The sequence below is a fragment of the Natator depressus genome, chromosome 1 (assembly GCF_965152275.1).
Source record: "Natator depressus isolate rNatDep1 chromosome 1, rNatDep2.hap1, whole genome shotgun sequence".
In the NCBI taxonomy this organism is placed as follows: Eukaryota; Metazoa; Chordata; order Testudines; family Cheloniidae; genus Natator; species Natator depressus.
The window spans coordinates 82,169,275-82,194,324 of record NC_134234.1 but is presented as its reverse complement, the minus strand read 5'-3'; the positions used below and the strand labels follow the sequence as shown (position 1 = coordinate 82,194,324).

General features: G+C 42.9%; 1 long non-coding RNA gene across 1 annotated transcript; it reads left to right on the top strand.

The window, feature by feature from the left end:
- The first annotated feature begins 1,290 nt into the window (after positions 1-1,290).
- LOC141982335 (uncharacterized) lies at positions 1,291-20,754 on the top strand. Its single transcript, XR_012638033.1, has 4 exons — positions 1,291-1,528; positions 3,130-3,303; positions 13,991-14,080; positions 20,352-20,754. It is a non-coding gene; the product is annotated as an uncharacterized LOC141982335 (long non-coding RNA).
- The last annotated feature ends 4,296 nt before the right edge of the window (positions 20,755-25,050 follow it).

The following is a 25,050-nucleotide window of genomic DNA, read 5'->3' as shown; positions in this document are numbered from 1 at the left end:
TGTGTTTTTGGGCCAGAGAGCCTGCCAGTCACCCTCCCTCCATCAGTGCTTGTTGACAAGAAATCTAAGTTGGCCCCCTTCGGCATAGACAAACTTGCCTTGTCATGGTAGCAGTGTTGATGAAAGGCCCATCCAAATGAATAAAACATTAGGATGTATCTAGTCAGTCCAACTGCCCTAGGCAAGCTGCTGTTCCTACACATTTTATACGTAGCATACCCAGAAACATTAGAGGGACTTATTTTAATTAGATGTTCCACATCTCTCCAACCCTTTTATTTCAGTAAACCTTAGAACAGAGAGCCTTTCTAATGAGAATGAAAGGTATGTACTGTAGAAAAGATCTTATAGCAACAAGATCTGACTTTTGAAACTTCTTTTTCTCCCCCATAAGAAAATACTGTACCTGTTACCTTGTCTTTGGAAAGCATTAAACTACTGTGAGAGAAGTTTTTGCTCAGGTATTTTCTTTTTTTGGCAAGTTTTAGGCCTTGGGCTATTGGTACCCAACTAGTTAAAACTACATCAGCACGAATAGCTATGAGATCATCTTGTATAAGCACATTTTTAGTTGAACGCCACAATCTTGGAAAAAAATGTTAGTGTGCTTAAACAGCCTGGCTCAGAATAGCTCACAATATGACGCATACCACAGGAAATAAAGTGGTATGAGACACCTACAAAATATTTTTCAAACAAGTCATTGAAGCTGTAAGCCCCATGCCTCAGCTTTAGGAAGTCACTTATTAAGAATCAACACCAGCCGTGCCAAGCTAAGCTCTTGCTCTTGGTGATTTTCCAATTGAATATTCAGGGCCCTGTCTCAGTCTTGTTTTCAGGGAAGTACATGCCTGGAATGTTAGCAAGCTATTTGCTGGAAAAAATGCCCACAACAGGCCCAATGTTGATCACATTAATGCGTTTGAGTGGGTATAGAGTGCAAATGATTGAAAGTGCTTCCAGATCTTGGTTGCTGGGGACAAAGCAGGCTCTGTTCTCTGATCTGATGGCCATTTTTTTCAGCAGAGGATGTGGTGCAGGAAGAGGGAACAGTGCCAATCTCTGTCTAATGGTTCCAAACGGGGCCTGGGCCTAGCTCTTTGGATGCTGATGAGTGGGAAATGAAACACAGATGGGTCAGATGGGTAAGGAGAAGGGGGGATTACAGGTCAGGCCAAAGAGTTGGAATAAATTAAGTGCTTATGAGGTACAGAATGGCACATTGTTAAAGTGAATGGACAGGGAAAAAACATTTCAGCATTGTTAGACACAGTGAACAGACAAACCTCCTCTCTTCCCAGGCCACTGTAGCCCATCACATCCTCATTGGGATTACCACATGTTTGATGTATGAATTACTTTCTATAATGTGGGCACTTCAGGCGTGCAACATTTTCTGTAGTACCCAAGAGGAGCTAATTTTCCGGTAAACACTTCAGATGTAATTTATTGGGAGCAATACTTCGGTTCATGTTCCAGATCATAAGATAGCCAGCTTTCTGGCTCCCTAGAGACCTCTGAGGAGAAGGTGAGTAACCACAAATGAATACAGTGGGGAAATTAAGTGACAAAAGGAATATTTAATGCACTGGTAAAAGAAGGAGCCTGTTTGCTGTTTTATCCCTTTCAAATGTTTGCATCCACATCAAAGAGAAGGGCTCAATTAAAAAAAAAATCAGATGTATGCTGGATGATAAACAAAACTGTGGGATTTCCCAAGAAAAGGTACATCAGCATTTTTAACCTATATTTTGAAATATAATCTGATATCAGAGATGTTTTTATAAAGTAACATGCACTTCGGGATCACTCTACTTCTGTTATTTTTTGGTGGCTGTATTCTATGATCAACAGTTTATGGGCCAAAGTCTCTTCTCACTTGCACAGCTGTAACACTATGGACTTCAGCACCAATGTAAAAGTATAATTGAGAAGGGAATTTGGCCCTGTCAGTTCAAATTAAGTGTTTGAATAATTCCACCGTCAGTGAACATGGTTCCTTTAAACTCTATAACATGTCACCAACAAGTGATTATGCCTAGAGCCCTGCACGGATACAAAATTTACATCCGTGGATATAAAACAGATATCCGCGGTGCTGCAGGGCTCTACCAGGAACCGCAGCGGCGAAAGCAGAAGCATGTCAGACCGCCGCTCACAGGAGCCAGCGCCCAGCCACTGGGGCGGGCTATATGGCCTCCAGTCCCACCCACTGGGGCGGGCACTAGGCTCACTGGCAGCTGTCCCTGGTCACGCTAGTGTGTGTAAGTCCCCTTCCCCGCCTGCGGACAGGAGACACACACCGCTGTGTGGAAGGGAAGTTCTGAATAGACAGAGGTTGCAGGGCAAATTTTAAAGTGTTTTTAAAATGTTCTCTCTGTGCCTGCCTGGGCTGGAGGAGAGCAGGGGAGGGTAGAAGACAGGCCTGATGGGCTGGCATTTATACTTTCAGAAGGGAAATGGGAGCTCAGTTTGGCAACTATGCATGACCTGCGCCCCCAACCTCCCTGCAGTGGAGTTGCTTTGGTTCTTCTCTGTCTCCCTTGGCCAATGGGAGGGATTTACCATGTTAATTGCAGCTCTCAGCAGGAGGCAGGGCATTCAAGAAGAAAACTGGACAAAAAGTCACAGGCTTTCAGGCTCCCCCTTTCCCCCAAAAGGATCTATGATAGGGGTGTCCACCCCAAACAGGAGTGGAAGGGGTTAATGGAGGCCCCATGGGGGAAATAACCTAGTAGACTGAACGCTGAGAGGAAAGCCCTAATTAGAGGAACAGGCTCACCTGTGCAGAACCAGGCAGGGCTTGTAGAAAGCCAGGTAGCTGGTTGCAGATTGGGGCTGCTGTTGGGAAAGGCTGCTGGGAAGAAGGTTGCAGTCATTCCCTGAGTGGAGGGAGTTGGGAGCCTGGCAAACCCATAGAGGGGGAACCAAGATAAGGAGGAAGAAGCCCAGGAAAAAAGCAGCAAAGGATAGGATTGTATAGGGACCGTGGTTGCTTGTTATGGGGTTCCTGGGCTGGAACCCAGTGTAGACGGTGGGCCTAGTTTCCCCTACCAGCCACCGGGAAGGGGTTAGGGCATTGGAGTTGTCAGCCAGACAGCGGGTCTGGAAAGTCTTTGAATTCCCCAGAAGGAGATAATCTTACTGACCTTGCCGGAGGGCCAAGCCATGAAGAGGAGACTTCAGTCCCTGGAGTGAGAGGGGCTGCAGGGTGAAACACATGGGAGAAAACACTGCAAGAGGGGGAGCACAACACCTCGCAGAGCTAATTCCCAGGACAGCCAGCAGGAGGTGCCGATAATGGTGAGTGAACCCCATGACAGGGCCAAATAAAAAATTTAAAAATATTCTCAGTAAAGGCCAAGATCAGCCGTTTGCTCACCCTGACTCTCGAGATGTGTCTACACTGCAGTCAGAGGTGTGAGTGCAGCTCCTGTCAGTGTACCCGCCCTACCTTTATTCTAGCTAACCCGGCTAAGAAAAGCAATCAGGATACGGTGACATGGACCCTGGCGTGGGCTAGTAGTGTGAGGATTATCCAGGATTCCGAGTGGGCTTCTAGCTTGTGCTGAAGTCCATGCTGCTGCATCTTAAGAACATAAGGACGGCCATACTGGGTCAGACCAATGGTCCATCTAGTTTAGTCTCCTGTCTTCTGTTAGGTTTCAGAGTGGTAGCCGTGTTAGTCTGTATCAGCAAAAACAACAAGGAGTCCTTGTGGCACCTTAGAGACTAACAAATGTATTTGGGCATAAGCTTTCATGGGCTAGAACCCACTTCATCAGATGCACGGAGTGGAAAATACAGGAGCAGGTATAAATATGTGAAAAGATGTGAGTTGCCTTCTTTCTTGTCAACTCTCTGAAATGGGCCACTCTCACTACCACTTCAAAAGTTATTTTTCCTCCGTTCGTATTTGTCAATGGAATTGTCTCATTAGACTGACCTCGCACTTGGTAAGGCAACTCAAATCTTTTCATATATTTATACCTGCTCCTGTATTTTCCACTCCATTCGTCTGATGAAGTGGGTTCTAGCCCATGAAAGCTTATGCCCAAATACATTTTTTAGTCTCTAAGGTGCCACAAGGTCTCCTCATTGTTTTTGTCTTCTGACAGTGGTCAGTGCCAGGTGCTTCAGAGGGAATGAACAGAACAGGTGATCATCAAGTGATCCTTCCCTTGTCACCCATTCCCAGCTTTCTTCACTGCTATTGTTATCCGTGCCAAGTAGACTAATGCTAGCACTGGTAGGCATACCTGTGCTACAATCACACCTTCGATAGCAGTGTAAGTATAGGCTAGCCTCAGTTTTAAAAAGAGGTGACATCAGTGGTTCCAGCCTCCGTTTAGTGTGAGCGGATAAGTATGATCCCAAGAAAATAAACAGGGACGAGACTACAACAGATATACAGAAAATAAATATTTACGGACAGACTCTGGCTGCCGTGGCAAGCCCAGGCTGCTTCTCCTCTTATGCTCCTGCACAGGGGCTGCCTAGAATTCCTTTAGGGAGAACAGCACCTGCTCCCTCACTGCTGGGCAGTAGCTGTCTGAAAGGGAGAGCAGGAGAGTGGGGCCGTCGCTCTGCCCCCCCCCCCAATGGCCAACCACGCTTGCAGAGCTGAGAACAGGCAGCACATGCTGCACCCTCTTTGATGGTGGTGGACCTGCCACTCCAGCGTGCACTCCCTGAGGGTCCCTAGGAGGAACTGTGACTGAATTCCTCCTGGGAACTCCAGACACAACAAAGCCACACCACGCCCACAGGCAGAATCTTGCCCTTAAAAACTCTGGTATCTTTGAACTGGGGAGGAAATCCAGCGCAAAATTAGACAAGTTTCTCCGTTCATTATCAGCAGGAGGTTTTAAAATAATATTAATATTTTGTTCATGTCATTAAAAGCAAAGCGTTTAACTGGAAAGTCATTGTTTATTCCAGTCCCCGTTTTTGTAAAAACCGTTTAGCTTTGAAACATTCTACCATGATCTAGGACTCACAACTTTTAATGCTTTCCCTGCCTCCATAACATATGCTTGACAATTATAGCATCACATTTATTAATCAGACAATGATAGTACTAAGTAGCCAGTCACTGGGTTTGTTGTTCTGAATAGCCTGCTTAAATAACGTGAGATGTTGGGTGTTCAGATATGCTGACGGTGCTCAGATAACACAGTAAGGGGAGTAGGGTGACCAGACAGCAAGTGTGAAAAATCGGGACCGGGGTGGGTGGTAATAGGAGCCTATATAAGAAAAAGTCCCAAATATCAGGACTGTCCCTATAAAATCGGGACATCTGGTCACCCTAAATGGGAACCATATAAGGACCAAGAGAGATAGAAAGATAGATCAGGTTTTCAAAACTAGCAATGAGGAGGATTGGGGGAAGAATGTTTTCCTGAAGAATCATAGGTCAATATGTAAGAAATGGCAATGGAATGAGAATCTGATCCAATTTATGCAAAAAACCTCACTCCTCAATATTTGCTAGTTCTCCACCCTGCCTTTCTGGCCTTCGCGTCTAGAACAAGGCTCCTTTAACTCCTGCTGATGCAATAACTGAAAGGAGGGGTCAGCTTTCAATGCCTGGTATTAAGCTGGTACTATGCTGCTAATGTACTCCATTGTATAGTGCTTGAACAGAAGAGCCCTCATACAGTAAGTTCCCTTATATGAAATGATTCCATTATCAGATACATGTCATAGAGGATTTCCTCCTGTGTAAAACATTGATCTGAATTGCTGAGCTATAAGATTTATCAATTTTCTGAACCTCATTTTTCACTGGATTTCACCTTTTTTCACACAAACATTACTTTAGAACTCTATTACTGTACAAAAAAGATTTGTAAAAAAAGAAAAAAAGAAAAATCAGCACTTATTCTGTCAAGAAATGTTTTTCCTTCAGTGAGAATTTGTTGAAGCAGAGTTGGCTGATAATGGTATGTCATGCCCTTTGGAACAAAATGAGAGGCTGGGGAACAATACCAGATTTTTGCAGGATACTGTTGTCACTTTTCAGTTTTCACTTCAACCACTGGCCAAATGCCACAACCACAGCCTTGTTCTAACAGCGTAAGTCACACCTCAGCCATCCCAATGCCATGTACTGTACTCAATGTACCAACCACTACCTATTCTGTGATAAAGCACAGCCTGTCAACTCTTACTGCACTTATCTTGTAGGCTAATAGTTGAGGTGTTATTTCACAGCCTATACAGCTCATAAACATATATGCCATATGGTTCAACTTTCACACCTCATGCTATGTTCTTTCTACTCCCAAATTCCCCTCTACGCGTCTCAATAAAAAGAAAAGGAGTACTTGTGCCACAAGTACGCCTTTTCTTTTCGTGGATACAGACTAACACAGCTGCTACTCTGAAACACTTCTCAGTGTGGTTGTGCTGGACAAATTGTCCAATGTAGAGAGACTAAGAATAAAGAAAAAGAAATGCCACACTTTTAAGCACCAATTGTGTTCATCCTTAATGAATGAGTAACTGGAAATGTACAAGAATATGAAGCCAAAGTCAGAGGGGTTTGAATCCAATATGTATTAGTACCACATGCATTTCAAAACTCATAACAAGCCTCTTATTTCAAAATGATACAGACTATACTCCGTGTCTCATACCCATCCTCTAGTTTCCTGTGTTTCCATTTCCCACTCTTCCTAGTACCCCCCTAGACTAACAAAAGCAAGGAAATTCCAAGTTACTGTAGGCCAAATCCTGAAAGCTTTACTCAGCTTTTACTCAGAACTGACTCAGGTTAACGTCCCTTAAATTCATGGGACCTGGCCTGAATAAAAGCTGAGTAAGGACCACAGAATTTTGCCAGTACAATATTCACTCCACCCTAACATCCCTCACTGTGCTGCATCACTTATGAAACATAAGATCACACCCTATGAGACACCTACTTGTGTCCCCCCGTGTGAGATAAAGTCATATCCTTTACTCCAAGTTTCCTTGCTTGTATTCTTTTATAATAGACCCATCAGATTGTTTTAATATAATCTAAAAGCTTTTTTGTAATTAAGGCCTTGACAGCCGTCATGTGTTCCAGATACTTCAAGACAGGATGCACTAGTTCTGCTACAGCATGAATCAAGGACTCTCTTCTGAGTCTCACAGCACACTGGGAGAGTAAAGAGACCTTAAAGCAGATGTAAATGTTACTTACTCCCACTTTAAGGCCAACATATCCTGCCAGATTGAGGTAAAGGAGCCTTAGCATAAATTTACTTCAGTGGAATCTTAATTGAATTATTTGTTCTTTTTTAACTGAGATAAGAGTAAGATTTGGTAAATATCTGGCTTAAACATGTGTTTTCAGTGCACCACCCTTGGTAGAGGGCAATGGATGTTTGCCACCACAGCTTGGTGGAGCAAAGGATCATAGTAATCAGAGACCCACACAGCCTGTTAAAACGGGAATTCCATCCCTCTGCCAGTGTAGGACATAGTCTTCCGAAAGAAGACAATTCAGACAATATATTTATACTGCTACATTTGAATTGTCATTGCTTTGAATTTTAATAAGACAAAAATTAATAACAGCCCAGTTCTGAAAGGCTTGTTACCAGCACTGAATTGTTTTGTGAAGGTAATCTATTTTTATAGACGTTCCATATACTTGGATCCTCTTCCCATTGTTATGTCCTGCAAAGAATATGGGATGATCTGTCCCCAGGTAATTTTAGAACAAGATCACTCTGTATGATCGATTATACATCTAGGAGGCTAATCTAGATTAATTTATCTGGATTGTAAATTCCTTGGGCCACGGGTGTTAGCAATGATTCTCTGCTCACTTCTGTATACTAGTGTAGTCCCTCCACAACCAGGTGTGGCTTTAACCTCCTCCCTTTTGTCCCCCTGGTCCAGTATTTGGAGAGACATCTCCCCTCTTGTCCCATGGCTCAGTGTCACAAATCTCTCCTTGGCAGAGCACTCCCTTTAGGAACTACATGAGGAGCACAAACATGTGGGTCCAATTACCCTCACCCCAGCAGGCAGTGTGTCCCTCTAGCAGGTTGGTGCACAACCCTCCAACCAAGGCCTCCCGGCCGTTTCTTCCCCTCTCAGGCAAAGCACAAGAAACAGTCCACAATCAGCAAATAAAGTCAAATAAAAGTCTGAGGGAAAAGAGAGGCTATTGGCCTCTCTTACTGAAGAGGGCCTTGGAAGTATCACAGTCCCCTTCAGAGTTCAGTGGCTCTCCAGCACAAGCCTCAGTCTCATTCCCCTCCTTAGCTCAGGGGATCCATGTACTCCTTCCATGAGAGCAGGGGCTGTGTTGGCTGACTGGCTAGCTGCAAGAGCAGTTTTACTTGGACTATTCTAAGTTGCACAGGAACATCACCTGGTAGCATCAATTCAATCCCATCCAGAAGACTTGGTTCTGTTCCACAATTTGGGCCAGGCTGCAGCTCTTGGTCTCTGATTCATAAACCAACCCAACAATTCTGCCTAAAATTCAACCAGGTCAACACCTGCCCACTGGGCAAAACAAATACTGAAGGTGAGATTCTTAGCCCCGACCAAGGTGCACACAGCACAGAACCTGGGGGGTTTATGCTGCCTTTGAAGATCCCTGCTTCTGGAGCCAGCCTGGTTGATTTAGCCCTCCCCCAAAACATGATTTATTATGGTCAGCTTCAGGGCTGCTCTTTCTTAAGATGAGCTGGCTGCAACTCCAATGAGCCAATGCAGTAGCCAGGAAGAGCCAGAATGAAGAAGTATTAGGACGACCCCTTCTTTTCCTAGCCACCCCCTCTACAATTGGGAGGGGCTAGGAGGGCTGGTATAGAAATGCTATGGTAGATGTATACCACTCAGGGAATTCCTTAGGAAGATGGAATACCCAGCTGGCCAGTTCCACAAGAGTTGTGTCCCCTTAGCACCCACAGAGCAGTGGAAATGGGACTGGACATTCAAGCCCTGAAGCTATAATATATAAGCAATATTTTTAACAGAGTTGGTTTAAAATTTTCATATTTTGATAAAAATGGGCCATTTTTCCGTGTAAATTTTCATGAAAAATTCATGTTATTTCTCTACCAGGTAGAGTTTTCAAGTTTAAATTTTCAACAAGAAAGGACACATTTATCATGCAAATTTTCTCAAAACATTTTTGTATTTTTCTTAATTAGATCCAATAGACTTCTTTTTTTTTTTTTTTTTTTTTAGATTTTTAATGTTATGTCAATGAGCTGTTAAGATGCAAACTGGAATTACAATGAAAAATGAGTGCCAGTACTAAGAATGAATCATTTCAAAGTGGATTAAAACTATATCTAAATATGAGTCCATATCTATGGGCCCCAATCAAGAAGCCTAATGGAGTTGAGAATTCTCACAACCTCCCAGTATGAGACCCATATTTATGAACATTTGATAAAAGGATGCATTTTTATTTCAACATCTTGACATAATGTAATGTTCATTCAGAAAGTGTGAGTGACGATCCCCTGGAGGGAGTAGCATACGCTGCTCTAAAGAGTTTACTAGCTGGTTTCCTTTTCAAAAAATTAAATCATCAACATTCTGCAGATAGTGAACATTGTAAATTAATGTTAATTCATTTATAATTAAAATAAACAAATGACCCAGTAAAGACTCAGCAGCCAGCGAAGAAAGTCTGGAAAATGTGAAAGTGCATTCTGTATTCAGCACTTTCTATAGGTGCTATTTTCATTTGATTTGATAATCTCATGGGGACATCAAATGAGTTGGAGTGACTGAACTACTAAACTGCTTATTTAATAGCCTCTCTCTTACTAGCAGAAAAACTTTTCAGTCTGATTAGTCTGAAACAATCTAGGTGGAAAAATCTGTTCCCACACACTCTGTTGGCCCGGATTATAAAACCTTCTGCCTCATCTGTTTCCTTTTGATCTGATTTAGTAAGGTTGCCATTAGAGCACAGGACATGGCAACTGCAATGGCCCGGCCATTGATGCAGTACAAACATGAGATTTTCCTAGTATGTTCTGTGATTTTTAATCACATAGCCAAGTTTAAAGGAAAATTGCAGCATTTTAATAATATCAGAGGCAAGATAAATATTTACTAAATTAGACATGAAACCCTATTGTTACTGAAACACGCAAAGATGATCAATCAAACAAAGTGGGTTTTAGCCCACGAAAGCTTATGCTCAAATACATTTGTTAGTCTCTAAGGTGCCAGAAGTACTCCTAATTCTTTTTGCTGATACAGACTAACACGGCTACCACTCTGAAAATTAACTAAGGCCTGGTCTATACCTAAAAGTTAGGTTGACATAGCTTACTTGCTCAGGGGTGTGAAAAATTCAGTTCAACTGTAAATTCACAATAATCAAACCAACTTAAGCCACAGTATAGACACCGCTACACTGACAGAACTCTTCTTCCATCAACCTAGCTACCACCTCTTGAGGGAGTGGATTAACAACAGTGATGGAAACCCCCCATTTCTGTAGCAAGTTTCTCCACTACTAAGGCCCTACAGAAGTATAGTTGCAGCCCCGTAGCTGTGCCACTGAAAAGTCTGTAGTGTAGACAAGTCCTCAGGCAATTTCTGTACCCTATACTTGTTATGGCATAAAACATGGAATTCAGTCATAGCAAGTACTAAGAACTTAAATACTCCATAGCTGAGAGGAAAACTGAACTAGATAGCTTTATGTGCCACACAGCCAAGTTAAAGTTTTTTTAAAAAATTTCTTGGGCCATATTTAACAGTGCTTTGCATCATTTAGATCTGTGCAAAGAGTGCAAATCAAGTGTAAAATACTATAAAAAGAATAACAATTTACAGCCACTTTGCAGAGGTGCAAATGAAAGTACACGATGCAATGGAGGGGAGAATTAGGATGACTTTTCAGTAAAGATTTCAGTGTTAATGTTGCATTAATACTAACTTTTATTTAGTTCTCTGGGGGGGGGGGGTTAATTAAGGAAAACAATCCAGCGCTATGTGACTTACATCAGACCAATAAGCTTTGAAGTTCAGTGCATCTCTAAAATTCCATCTCCAGTGAAACGCCAAATTGAGCCTTCAGCTTTTATGACCCCAATCCTGCAATTGGATTCACACAGAGACAGTCCTGTCATGGTTTCTCTCTGAAGTCAATGGGGATCTATCTGCACATGTCTGAAGGGTCCACTTGTACAAATCTGATTTCAAGGTCAGGGCTATAGTTTGTAGATTGCACACCACGGGGATCCTGTCTTTCTCTGTATTTGAAAAGCACTTAGCACAATGTGGGTGCTACCACAGTTTGAATAATAATCACACCATCAAGTTAAGCATTCCGTTCAGGGTGCATCTAAGCCAGGACTTCGATTTTCAAAACAGGGCACCCAAATGGTTAGTTAGCCACTTAAACAAACAAACCACTTTAACCAGAATTACAACATAATGAAACACAAAGTGTCAGATTCTTTGTCATCCTGAACCTTGTGCATACGTTTACCCCTGTGCAAATTGAGTGTAAAACACGACCAAATCAGAATGCCAGTGTTGGCATCCATTTTGCATGGGTGAAAATGAGTGCGCAAGGCACAGGGCGATGGAGAATGAGAGCCAACCCTTAAAAAACAACAACACAAGCTAAAAATTTCCTCTTTTTAACTGAACTGAATACCTTGTGTTTTGTTTTAGACCCAACCTACCTGAATTGAGGAGATACTGGTTCCGTCATTCTCCCCTCTCCATACACACGCACTCACTTTCTCTTGCTGCCACCGTCCAAACCTGCTGTTCTTCTGGAAAGCATTAACATGGCTTCCAGTACAGATGCCCTCTCATCACAGCTGCATGATAGACTCGTTTGATGTGTAGTCTGATGCCAGGACAGTCCCCGAACTCTGGCCAACTGCTCCTTTGGCAGGCAGGGTAAGAGATGCATGCACATTCTCTGCTGACTAAGAGAAGAGTGTTTCGTGGCATGCTTACCATGTCAACAAAATCTCCTGGACTGTGCATTTTTCTCTCATCTTTCCCACCATTGCATAAGTGCTGTGGGAGAACTAGCATAGAACAGGCTGCTGGTTCTGCAGCCACTGTGCTGGCTGGAGCTGCCTAGAACAGGTCTGGATGACACGGTGTACAACACAAGTAGCTAACAGTGTCCCATCTACACTAATGCTGCACTGGTGCTAGTGCAATGATGAGAAACTTGGGGAAATGCTTGTGCAGATGAGACCTTGAAGTGCCGTAGCTGGTGTACTCTGACTTACATTAGAGCTGAGGGGGGGGGAGCGGCGGGGATCACAAAGTGCCTTGCTCTTCCCATCTTGATAGAAGACATGAGGGTCCCAGCTGGATGGGCTGGGGAGTGGGGAAAAGGTTGGAAAAGGTTGAGAGCCATTATATTAAAGCATTGTTAAATGGAAGGTTGTGAGCATACTCCATTCCCTTTTTTACTACTTTATACAGTGTTGAATTAGCAACAGCAGTAGGAGTAGCCAGATGTGAGCGACAAACCTCTGATAGCTGGGAATAGGCGACAGGGGATGGATCACTTGATGGTTACGTATTCTGTTCATTCCCTCTGGGGCACCTGGCGCTGGCCACTGTCAGAAGGCAGGATACTGGGCTAGATGGACCTTTGGTCTGACCCAGTATGGCCGTTCTTATGTTCTTATGTAACTAAGTAGGATCATTTTCAGAGATGCTAAGCAGACTGAGCCAAAGAAAGTTGTGGGTGTCCAGGACCTCTGAAAATCAGGCTCCTCATTCAGGGGGTTAATAAGAATTGTGTTGGCCAGTTTTAGGCACCTAAGTCTGAACACTTTGGCCAAGCCTGTCAGTTTAACAGCTGTTTTAAGCTTAAGTGCTGCTGTGAAAAACCTTAGAGAAAAATGCTACTGCCTGAGTGTGAAACTGATGGCTTTAAATGCTTGTAACTTTGAAACTACTGATTCAGCCCTCAAGTGTCTAGCATCAGAAATGTGGTCATCTGATCAGTACCTATTTGAAAGTGTGTGTATACACACACATACAGCGCTATATAGATAGTGCTTGCATAACTTAAAAGTGGTTGAAACAACTTTGTTAAAATTTTCCAGAGGTGCTAGTCTATGGGCTGAGATCAAGCATGGACAATTTCATCTTGAAAGGAATTTGTTTGAGGTAAACTAAGAGCAATTTCAAAAGTGGGGGGAGAGGAGAGGTAAATATTAAAGAAAAAAAAGCCCATGTCTCGGCTGGCATACCTACACTTACTTCAGTGGAGTTAGGTTAGCAGAGAATTTGGCCCTGAGTGTTTTTAGAAATAACTGCCTGAGTGGCAGTAGCCAATCAGAAAACAGGACTAGCCCTTTCAAGCTGCATGGATAATACAGGAATTCCCAAAGAGGAGCTGCCATGGGGTGGATTGCCCTGCTCTGCTGGCTGGGTTTGGTACAGTGGACCCTCCTCCCTGCCGGAGAGAAGAGAGTGGAACAACACCTGGCCAGGGGAACCTGGGGAGGTTCTGTTGTGCTGGAGACTTCCCATGTGTGAACACGTGACACAGGGTGAAGTTGAAGTCTCTGGCCGTGTTGAAGCCTGTAGAACTAAGATTACCCGCATGCTGTATTTCCAAGTGACCAAGTCTGGCCCTGCACCATTAAAGTCAATGGGAGCTTTGCTATTGACTTCAGTAGGTGCAGGATCAAGCCCTAAGTGCACTTTCCGTTGGATCATCTGCATTTAGTGTGTAGCCTGCAACTCATTCCAATCCCAGAGAATTTGTCCGGCTGGTACAGGGGATCCCAAATGTGACTGCTACACGTCCACTAAGGACGAACACGGATTTTACAGGGTGTTCATTGAGACTGAGTGCTTCAGCTGAAAATCAAACATGCCCAAACACTTCCTGTGCATCTATTAATACACCTGGTTGCCCATTCTGAAAAAAACAGCTGCTTTACTGCACTTTGAGGTACAGCGCTGTCCCCCTGCTAAACATGCACTGCTTTCTGTGGTTCGCCACACAATTTTTCAGTACTGTGGAAATGATCATGAACAGGAGCAGCAAATGGGAGTTTTGCAAGGGAGAACTCAAGGTGAAGGAGAAGCGACTACATGACCTTGGGTGAGTGTGTTGTCTATTTGTTTGTTGTGTGCTAGCTTGCTTTCCAGAGCCTGCTTGACTGAAGTTTACAATGCAGCCTGTTTTGGGGGCTGTGCGCTGAGCCAAGCAGCCTGCTAGGCTAGGCTGAGAGCTTATTAACGAGGCCTTACCTGCCATCCTTTGATCCCTAAACTCTTTAAAAAGAAAAGGAGTACTTGTGGCACCTTAGAGACTAACCAATTTATTTGAGCATAAGCTTTCGTGAGCTACAGCTCACTTCATCGGATGTAGCTCACGAAAGCTTATGCTCAGATAAATTGGTTAGTCGCTAAGGTGCCACAAATACTCCTTTTCTTTTTGCGAATACAGACTAACACGGCTGTTACTCTGAAACCTAAACTCTTTAGGATCCCTTGTGAAGGGCGTTGGCCTAACTCAGGGAGACCAGAGGTTTAAAAAACCAACTAGGAACTCTCAAACAAGAGCAGACGACAGGAGAGTTTTGCGGAGGAAGGTGAGAGCCAGATACACCTGATTAACATTCTCAAAACTTAGGCCAATAACCCACCCCATAAAACAAAACAAACAAACAAACAAAAACCCCTGCAAGATTAAAAATAATGCAGGCAGAAGTCCAGCAGCAGACTGGAGACTATCCAGTTTATTGCATTAATTTGAGCTTCCTAGGCAGTGAATGTGTGCATGCAGTGCAAGTAGCTCATGGCTCTCAGACACCAAGTACGGGCTCTTGAGACCAGAAAATCTGAACTGGAGTTGCTAAGGGATACCAGAAAGTACACAGCCAAGACTTTCAGGGACACAGTAGAGCAGTCCCACCCCAGTCAGACAGCCTCTGTGCTGCTGAGAATGAAAGTCTCAGGGATTGAGAACATCAAGATGGAGCAGATGTAAATAATCCCACTTTTGGACCTCCTTCCAGATGATATCATGGTGTATTCTTGTACTGAGGATCTCTCTCTGGTGGAGGGGACCCCAGTTATTAGAAGAGAAGGGTAATAGCAATGGGGGATTTGATTATTTGAAATAGAGATAATTGGGTTTGTGATGACTGGGAGAACCACATGGTAAACTGCCTGCCAGATATGAGACCTCTTGAGATATCTAACTAGACATATGTGCAGTGCTGGGGAGGAGCTGGTGGTCGTGGTACATGTAAGTACCAGTGACATAGGAAAAGGTAGGAGAGAGGTCTTTGAGGCCAAATTTAGGCTGGTAGATGAAAGATTAAAGTCCATGACCTCCATGGTAGCATTCTCTGAAATGCTTCCAGTTCCACGCATAGGGCCAGTTAGACAGACAGAACTGCAGGATCACAATATGTGGATGAGACAATGGTGTTGGGCAGAAGGATTTAAGTTTATTAGGAACTGGGGAATATTTTGGGAAAGGAGGAGCCTATACAGGAACGATGGGCTCCACCTAAACCAAAACAGAACTAGATTGCTGGCATGTTAAACTGAAAAGGTCAAACTAAGGGCTGGTGGAGCACATGGTTCAGACAGAAAGATCCCTTAGTGGAGGATTTATTAAAGGGGATACTCTATATCCTAGTAAAGAGGAGAGGATAGAAGTTGATAAAGTACAGGCAGGACCTGAAGAGAAACAGTCAAAATAAAAAGAATTTCATTCAATCACATCACGTGAAGGCAGACAACTAAATATGGACAAATTTTATAAATGCTTGTATACAAATGCAAGAAGTCTAAATACTAAGATGGGTGAACTTGTGTGCCTGGAATTAAATGAGGATATTGGTATAATAGGCATCACAGAAACTTGATGGAATGATGATAGTAAATGGGACACCATAATACCAGGGTACAGAATATATAGGAATGACAGAGTTGGTTGCATTGGTGGGGGAGTGGCATGCTATGTGAAAGAAAGCAGAGAGTGAAAATAGTAAAAATCTTAAATAAATCAAGAAGTACTATAGAATCTCTATGGATAGAAAATTCCATGTTTGCATAGTATAGCAATAGGAATATACTGCTGACTACCTGACCAGATTGGTGATGATGATTTTGAAATGCTTAAGCAGATGAGAGTGGCTACAAAATCAGAAACCAGGATTTCAACTATCCCCATATTGACTGGGAATGTGTCACCTCATGACGGGATGCAGAGATATAATTTCTAGGCACCATTAATGACTGCTTTTTGGAGCAGCTTGTCATGGAACCCACCAGAGAAGAGGCAATTCTTCATTTAGTCAGGATCTGGTCCAAGAGGTGAATATAGCTGAAACACTCAATAATAGCAACCATGATGTAATTAAATTTTACATCCCTGTAGGGGGGAAATATCAAAGAAACCTACCACAGAAGCATTTATCTTTAAAATGGGGAGCTACAAAAAATGAGGAAGCTTTAAACAGAACTTAACTGCAATTAATCGACAGCCCTACTTTTAACTTATGTGATTAACTCAAAAAATGAATTGTGATTTAAAAAATTAATCACTACTAATCACAGTTTAATCACACTGTTAAACAATAGAATACCAATTGAAATTTATTAAATATTTTGGATTTTTTGTACATTTTCAAATATAGTGATTTCAATTACAACACAGAATACAAAGTATACAGTGCTCACTTTAAATTATTTTTATTACAAATATCTGCACTGTAAAAATGATCAACAAAAGAAATGGTATTTTTCAATTCACCTTTTGCAAGTATTATAGTACAATCTCTTTATCATGAAAGCGCAACTTACAAATGTAGATTTTTTTTGGTTACATGTTGCACTCAAAACCAAAACAATGTAAAACTTTAGAGCCTACAAGTCCACTCAGTCCTACTTCTTGTTCAGCCAATTGCTAAGAGAAGCAAGTTTGTTTACATTTACAGGAGATAATGCTGCCTGCTTCTTATTTACAATGTCACCCGAAAGTGAGAACAGACATTTGCATGGCACTTTTGTAGCCGGCATTGCAATGTATTTACATGCGAGATCTGCTGAACATTCATTTTACATCACCATTTTACATTACATTCGGAGCCCTTGGAAAAAGACCTGCAGGGGCGGGGGGATACATGGACTGAGTGGTTCCTGGAATGGGGGAAAGGCTGTCAGGCCTCTTCTCCACTACTGGGACTTTGTCCTCTCCCCTGGACTTCAAAAGTCATTTTGAAGTCCACACTTCAGCCGATCAGCAAGGAAACCTGGCCATCACCACCACATCAGCGCAGACTCCAGCCAGAGACCTGGAAGATCCTGCTCTGTGTCTCCATTTCCCTTGTGTGTTTCTTTCTGCACCACTATTTTTCCTCTTGTCCTGTCCTGTCTCTGTCTATCTGTCTGTCTCTCTGCTTTTCATCTGATCCTGAGGTCAACTGTACTACATGACACCAACATAACGAGAAGAGACAGCCCAGCCAGCTCTGCCCAGCCAGAGAAAGACTGGTAAAGGAGAGGGACCAGACCAGCTAGATGATGTCCCAGACCAGCAGAGGAGCCAGAGCCCAGGACAACAGTGGTCGTGGCTAACCTGCCAACCGAAAGCATCTGTCTGACTGACCTGCCACCTAGAGCATCAAAAGCTATATTTTCCCCCTTTGCTACCTTGTCTGTCTTCCCCCTCATATCTGTCTCTTTGTCAAAAGCAGGAAAAGTGACGATTCTTAGCATCGCAGTGCTGAGCAACAAAACTAACCTTTTCCTTCCCACCAAAAAGATTGTCCCACAAAATAACAGGCACGAGTGGATATCCTCCCTTTAAAAGGGGATGTTGATAGGTTTTGGTTAAGTTTGTTCTACATAATCATTCAAATTCAATTTTAAAGTGCTTTAGAACATCTTTTAGCTCCTTTCCTCTTGTGCACCTAACCAATAAATCTCAAAATGTTAGCATGAATTTCTTAATGTGTCTGCCATGGAACTAAGCAGGATGAGGTCTGTATAGACCAGGGATCGGCAACCTTTGGCATGCAGCCCGTCAGGGAAATCCGCTGGCGGGCCGGGCCGGTTTACCTGCAGTGTCTGCAGGTTCGGCCGATCGCAGCTTCCACTGGCCGCGTTTCACCATTCCAGGCCAATAGGGGCTGCGGGAAGCAGTGCGGGGCGAGGGATGTGCTGGCCGCCCTTCCTGCAGCCCCCATTGGCCTGAAGCGGCGAACCACGGCCAGAGGGAGCCGCGATCGGCCAAACCTGGAGACGCAGCGGGTAAACAAACTGGCCCGGCCCACCAGGGGGCTTACGCTGGCAGGCCGCATGCCAAAGGTTGCCGATTCCTGGTGTAGACCAAACCCCAGTCCTTGTTTTAAACTGTTTAATGTTGGACAGTTTTAGGGTCATGTTAACACCTTTTGACCCTTTATGCAATCTAAATTAAATACAACACACTGCTTCTGTGGTGGTTGATGCAGGATCAACAACAAAGCTCTTTCCATGATGGACAAGGCTCGGCTGGCACCCCCTGCAGCTGTTCCACTACTCGAACCTCTGCATAACCCCCATACGCTTTGCAGATTCAACTCCCCACCCCCAAATAACTGCCAATGCCCAAGGTTTTTTTTAAAAAAGAACCTTAGTATTGGAACATATGGGTTGTGAGAGGTCATTCCTTCCAACCCCTCAAATGCAGGCAACTTACAGGTTTGCAGGGCATCCTCTCCAGGGCTATTTCAGCCTCTGGTTTAGAACAGTGATCACTGCCACTCTGACATTCCTGCACGGGATTTGGGGGGTTGCTGGAGCCATGTAGTGCAGTGTTCACCTGTTTTCCTGGATTTCTTAAAGCTTGTGCTGGGCCCCTCACCGTGTAGCAACCTGGGAACCCATTGATGCTTCAGTCATCTTGCTGTCCTGTGTGCCCCTATTTTGAGGCTTAAGTGATGCAAAATGCTTTGCACGGGCCATCCATGCTTGGGGTAATTTCAGCTTAAGTGTATCTGTGGTAAGGTTTGCAAAACATCATCTTACACAAACTGTACAAATGTCATGAAAGTGACCTTCAAAGGAACTTTTATTGAAAGGGCAGGATACTGGATCTTTAGCAAAGTCATCTTGAGTATTTATATGGTATTGGTGTTAAATATGTGTTAACAAATAAATGAAAAACACAGTGCTTTAAACCGTGAATAAATATCATGTCAATTACCATGTCATAACCAATGTCACTTGCTTGATATCTGTGATGTCATAATCATCTCTATCCATTTAACCATTTATTCATTCAGGAAAAAGAGAGTAGAGAGCACCTGAATTCCTAATTTTAAAAGAATTTAAAACAAAAAAAACAAACACGAATCGCTCAGACTTTCTTTACAGTAAAAAAAGAGCAAAGAAATAGTGATATATCATTTTTTTCCCATTCACCTTTAAATTACGGTATTCAGTTTATGGAAACATTTGCATGAAACAGATCTTAAATAATCCTTTAGAAACTTCTCAGTAGGGTTAACAAATTCTAGCAATGAAAAATACCTATAAACTTGGCCTTGTTTCTACCCAGCTGCCCTGCTGTGAACTTTTGCCCCATTCTGTGGGGTATAGGACAACTTCCATAGACACAGAATTCAACGGAGATAACAATGGTTACACCTTTCATACAGCTACTTAGGTATATTTTGTAAGGGGTAGCAAAGTTCCCAGCTGCCTGCTCAAGTTCCTTTCTGGAGAACAGCTGGAAATGTATTCTCCAGAGATTGCATCTGGCTTGATTTGCCAGCACTCAAATCCCATTGATCTGGTTCCGTTCTAGTCCTCTGTACTCACAGTTCAAAGAACATTGAGGCCTGTAAAGAAATTACTGCCATATTGTTCAGTCGGCCACAGTGAGCAATATATAGGATTATAATTAGGAACACATTAAGGGAAACAGCTCAGTGGAGATAAGCTGTTTGACTGCATACGCTTTTTGATGAGGGCTTAGTGCCAATCCCAGAATAAAAAAGATTAAATGTTTGTTACCAATCCTTTTGAACTTCTGGCTGAACATGTGGTAAAGCATTTTTGATTCAAATTAAAAGCATCCTAAAATAAAAATAACCCTGGTCTCCGAGACCTTTCCAAGTGAAACTATTTGTAGGTTGATTTATTGTCTTTTCCTTAACCTCTTTCCAATAGTATGATCAACATATGCATTTCTGAATCACATGTAAGCCTGGACAGGTATTTGTCTTGTTACACATCTGCGTAACAAATGGCAATACAAATTGTATACAGAACAGATGTAGATTTTCAAAGGCCAGGCAAATTGAATTTGACCAAGCATATAAATAAATGTTTTATTGAGGTTTAAGGTACATTTTTGTTTGTTTCAGGTAGGGGATTACTATAATGGGACCACCAATCTGCAGGTGACAATGAAGACATGGAACTTCCTTGTCTATTTCAGATAAATGTACATAGACAAATTTATGGTAACAGAAGAATCCTCATGACAGAACACAAGTGAAGAAGACAACAAATCTCCACTAGTATCCTTGTGAAATGACTACCTAGACACAGAATTGTAAAGATGAGGCCATGGTGTCTAATTTGGATATTTAGGAGATCTGATTTTTAATGGTCTGAGGAGATTTTGAACCCTACCCAAACTTACCAGAGATATGGAGATATGACTGAAATTATCTGATTCTTATTCATGCTAATTCCATGGTCTCTGACACACTGCAACAGTTTTATGAATTTTTTAATGTTGCTGCATATTCCTGCAAATTACCCTGCCCCAGAGAAAGAGTCACACCCTTAATGATATTCCCACTACACATGAAAATATTGGAAGTCCATCATGTCTTACATTGTCTAAATGTCTGAACTTGAGTTAGTAGTGACTGTATCAGCCAGGGACTATATGCGGTTGTACTAACTGAAATATTTGCAACAGACTGCACAGCTCCAACATGGGAAAGGGTTTTTTTGAAAATCAGGAAATGTGTAACACAAAGAAGGATTTAAAGGGATAAAAAATAAAGGGATATTGTTTTCAGAGTAGTCTTTCTTCTTCTGGGAAATCCAGCCTAATAATACTATATGCTTTTAAGTACTTCTCTTTTTATGACATGTGAAACTTCATATAATTGCATCTATTTCCATTCTAGCTGGGATTTAGAACATTTTTAGCTGCCTAACATTACAGTGACACGTTTGTATGAAGTTAATGCAATCCAGTAGAATATTTGATTTAGCTTAGCACAGTATAAGTAAATAATGTAATTAAACCATTCCTCAAATCAGCTAATCAAGAATTAGAGGCAACTTTTGTCTATAAAAACTGTAGATTAATTTTACCTCCTTTACACAATCTCTAAAAACCAAGTTCAAGAAGCAACCTCTCTTTATCAAATTGAAAGCAATGGTTTGAGGGCATTGTTACGTGAAGTATAACCACCAATTATTTACACATGCATAGTTGTTAGGACTAAAAGAGACCATCATGATCTCCTAGTCTGAAATCCTGCATAACACATGCCATTAGAGAGAATGTCTGAAGCAATACTGCCTGCCGTTTGAGCAGATATCACGATTGTAATGCTTCTTCATTATACTAGTTGTGTAACTATCAGATGCCAGAGAGAGGTAGAAGACTGGATTCATATCACATAAGACACAGTATATTTCAGCTTCTATTCCTGGTTTTCAAAATGTCTTGGATTTGGTGGATGGCTACCAAGCAAAATGTAAGTGCTACAGGAAGTGGCACTGGTGATACAGTTTGTAGGAGTCTTCCTTCTGAATCAGAAATGAGTCATTTCCCAATATGGCCTGAGGGGGCACCAGACAGTTGGAGGTGCTTTCTTTTAGATTACATGTTAACTAAAATGCCGACCATCTGTGGTCACTGAAAATCTCAAGCCACATCTGCAAGTGTATTGTTCTACTAAATTCAAATCAAGCAATATATTTTGCCTGCATAAAACTCCCTCAGAATTTGAGACAAACATCATAGGCTTCATTTTGACTCATTTGTTGCATGGCATGTCTGTAAGCTGCTTAAAGGCTTCTGCCATCTATCCAAAAGATGGCTCAATTCAGTGCTGGGTTCTCTGATCCTCAATCTACAGAGCTATATAGAAAGTAGTTATTCAGTCCTTACTATGGTAAATTCCCATTGCATCCCAGTGGAGATATGCCTGAATAAGGACTGTAGGATATTCACATTGTTTGCAAAGTTTGTCAACTGCTGTAGGATCTTTGGATGAAAGACTCAACATTTGAAGAGCTGTAACTAATTATTATTTTATTATATAAAGTAAAATAGATGGCGGTTGGCCTGAAAATAGAATAAAATCATGTTAACATAATACATAAAGTGATGTATTTTCATGGTTGCTACATTCAAGCTTTAGGTCAAAATGCTAGTTAGTTTCCAGTAGAGATGAGCCATAACTCTAGATTTGAATACTTCTGTACTTCAGGGATATTTGAATCAGGAATTCTAGGTCAGGATCTGTCTTGAATCCATGTCATACAAAAGCCCAATTTCAACTTGAGAATTTTGGGCCTGAGACCTCCTCACTGAACCTCAAGGCTATGACTCCCCTTTGCTGTCATCTAGGAGCAGACCTAAAGGTCTCCACCTCCTGCCACCTTCTTCATGGAAGCACCAGCTTGCCACCCCAAAACACTCCCTTTTTGGAGGTGCTGACAGTACAGGCTGCCACCGTATCCAAAATTATATGTGTTGCTTTGTCAAGCCCTTTACCAGCAGCCCCCCGGCATGGATGGAAGGGAGAGATGAGCCTGTGGACAACAATAGTGAGTGGAGGTCACAAGCGAAGGGCAAGGTCAGGCAGTGTATGGTAGGCGTCAGGAGGCAGAGGTAGGTGATCTCTCAAGAACAGCTTTTTCAAGGTTTATCTGCACACGGGTCTCGTATGAAAAAAGCAATTGTATGGTGAGGGGTAAGATTCCTGGCTTTCTCTAGGCAAATTTCTTTTTAAAGTGTCCATCTATAAAACAGACAATAGTTTATAGCTTTCCTTGAGGATAAGCACAGGGTGTGAAGGTTCCAACTGAGTCAGTAGTAAGCCCCTTACATCAGCACTAAAATGTAGGGTTAACTTGCATAATCAATGTAGCACCCCCTCTCCAGCTGGTTACCTTCTTTAATGACAAATCTGCTTACAGGTTTTGATAGACAGGCCTGGGTTCTTCTGGATTCCGCCCCCACTCAGCAGGGTGTGTCTTCTTTATTTTTCCCTGTGAATTTATTTGGCTGTGCCTCCACCGCCCTTGCTCCTTCCTGGCAGGGTCACCAGGGCAGCTTGGGAGGAAAATTCTAACCACAGTGTAATTCCCACTTACTTGCCGGATAGTTGGAGACTCCCAAGAAATAACACAAATACATACAATGTATTCAACACAGTAATTATATTAAACAGGGAACAAATGTAACGTAACAGGGTAAAACACTATTCTTAGGGTCACCAGCGCCCATGCTGATAATACCCGTGACTTTCCCCAGTCACAGGACCTGATGTAGCAAATGTAAGGTCAGTGTCCAGTTGGTACGTATACTTTGTTGGGGCCCTTGATGACCTATGACCACGATATCTTCTCTGCAGTGGTTTAGCAGGGTGGCTGATTGGGTTCAGTACAGCCCAAAGGACTCACAAGTAGGAGAAGGTGGTAACCCCCTCCACAGGTTTAATATGCAGCAGGTTATAAAACCCCCAAACCCTTACTCCCTGGCTTGAGGACACAGTTCAGGGAGTAGGGGGACCCCAAACAAGTTCCCTGACTGACTAACAGATGGTGCACTCACAAAATCCATGAATGATCCTCAGGTTCAGAGAGGACTCTGGTCTCCTCGGTCACTGCAGAGGGGCTGATCTCTGCTAGCAGGGATCCTCTTCAGGCAGGAGTCAGGCTGCTTCGGTCCCAGAATTTCCCCTCACCACAAAGGGGTGCAGGGCTCAAGGTGCAGATTACACAACTGTACTAAAATGCAAACTGTCGTCTCCTATCCCAGCGTCCAGACACACTCACAGCAGGCAGCAGCCCTGGACTAGCAGCCAGAGCAGACCTGACCATGTGGTGACTGGTCTCACCTAGGGAGCTGGAGGGCAAACTCAACCTGGCTGGGGAAGCTCCCCAGCAAAACTCTACAAACTGGGAGCCATCAGTGGAGAGGGAAAGGCCCAGCTGAGGGATCTTGCTTTCAGGTCCCTAGAAGCCAGGTCTCAGGGGGAACCCTGCATGCAGGCCTGGGACTCACCAGCTCCCCACATAGCCAGTCCTGCCCTTGCCCTCGCTGGCTCCAGACTAACTCAAAAAATGGCTTCTCCCCTTTCCTGAGCTCCCTGAGAGGGCATCTCACTTCCTATTGGTTGCCGGGCAGACTCTGAGTCTGCCTTGGCTCCCCCGCCCTACCAGGGAGCAGCGTGCCTCTCCCTGAGCTTCCAGCAGACAGAGCCCCAGGAATCTAGGTAATCTCCTTGGGGGTTACATCAAATTCATGAATGACTTGTGGACTTGCTTGATATACAAATATAGTGGAGTGCATCAAATCTCAGAGGGCGGTAATATTAGTCTGCAGGAAGGACTGTGCTAACCAAATGGCACCATACGCAGCAGTGCCTGGAACCACACTGGAGAGAAAGCTGCTAACCTGCTTTCCCAATTGTAGGTAAAATGTTGCAATGATGAAGTAGTGTGGTGGACTGCAAGAAAAAGGCAACAGGTTAATAAATGGAAAAATGTCAACATTTTGAAATGTTAAAAATTTGGATTATAAAAGGTGTTGTTGCTTGTTGAAAATGCAAACATTTTTGATAAAAGCTTCTGTAAAAATGTTCATTTTGGAGAGGGATGAAGAGAGAAGAAGGGAGATGTTGGTGAAAACCAAATTTTCATTTCAAAATGTTGTCAAAAACTCAAAATTCATGAAATGACAACCAGCTGCAGTGCTAAAACAGCCCTAATCTAAATGAATGTTCTTCTTCTATTCCCATGTAGATTACAGAAAGATATCTACTTAGCTTAATCAGAAACAGATTTTTTTCTTCCATTGTCTCT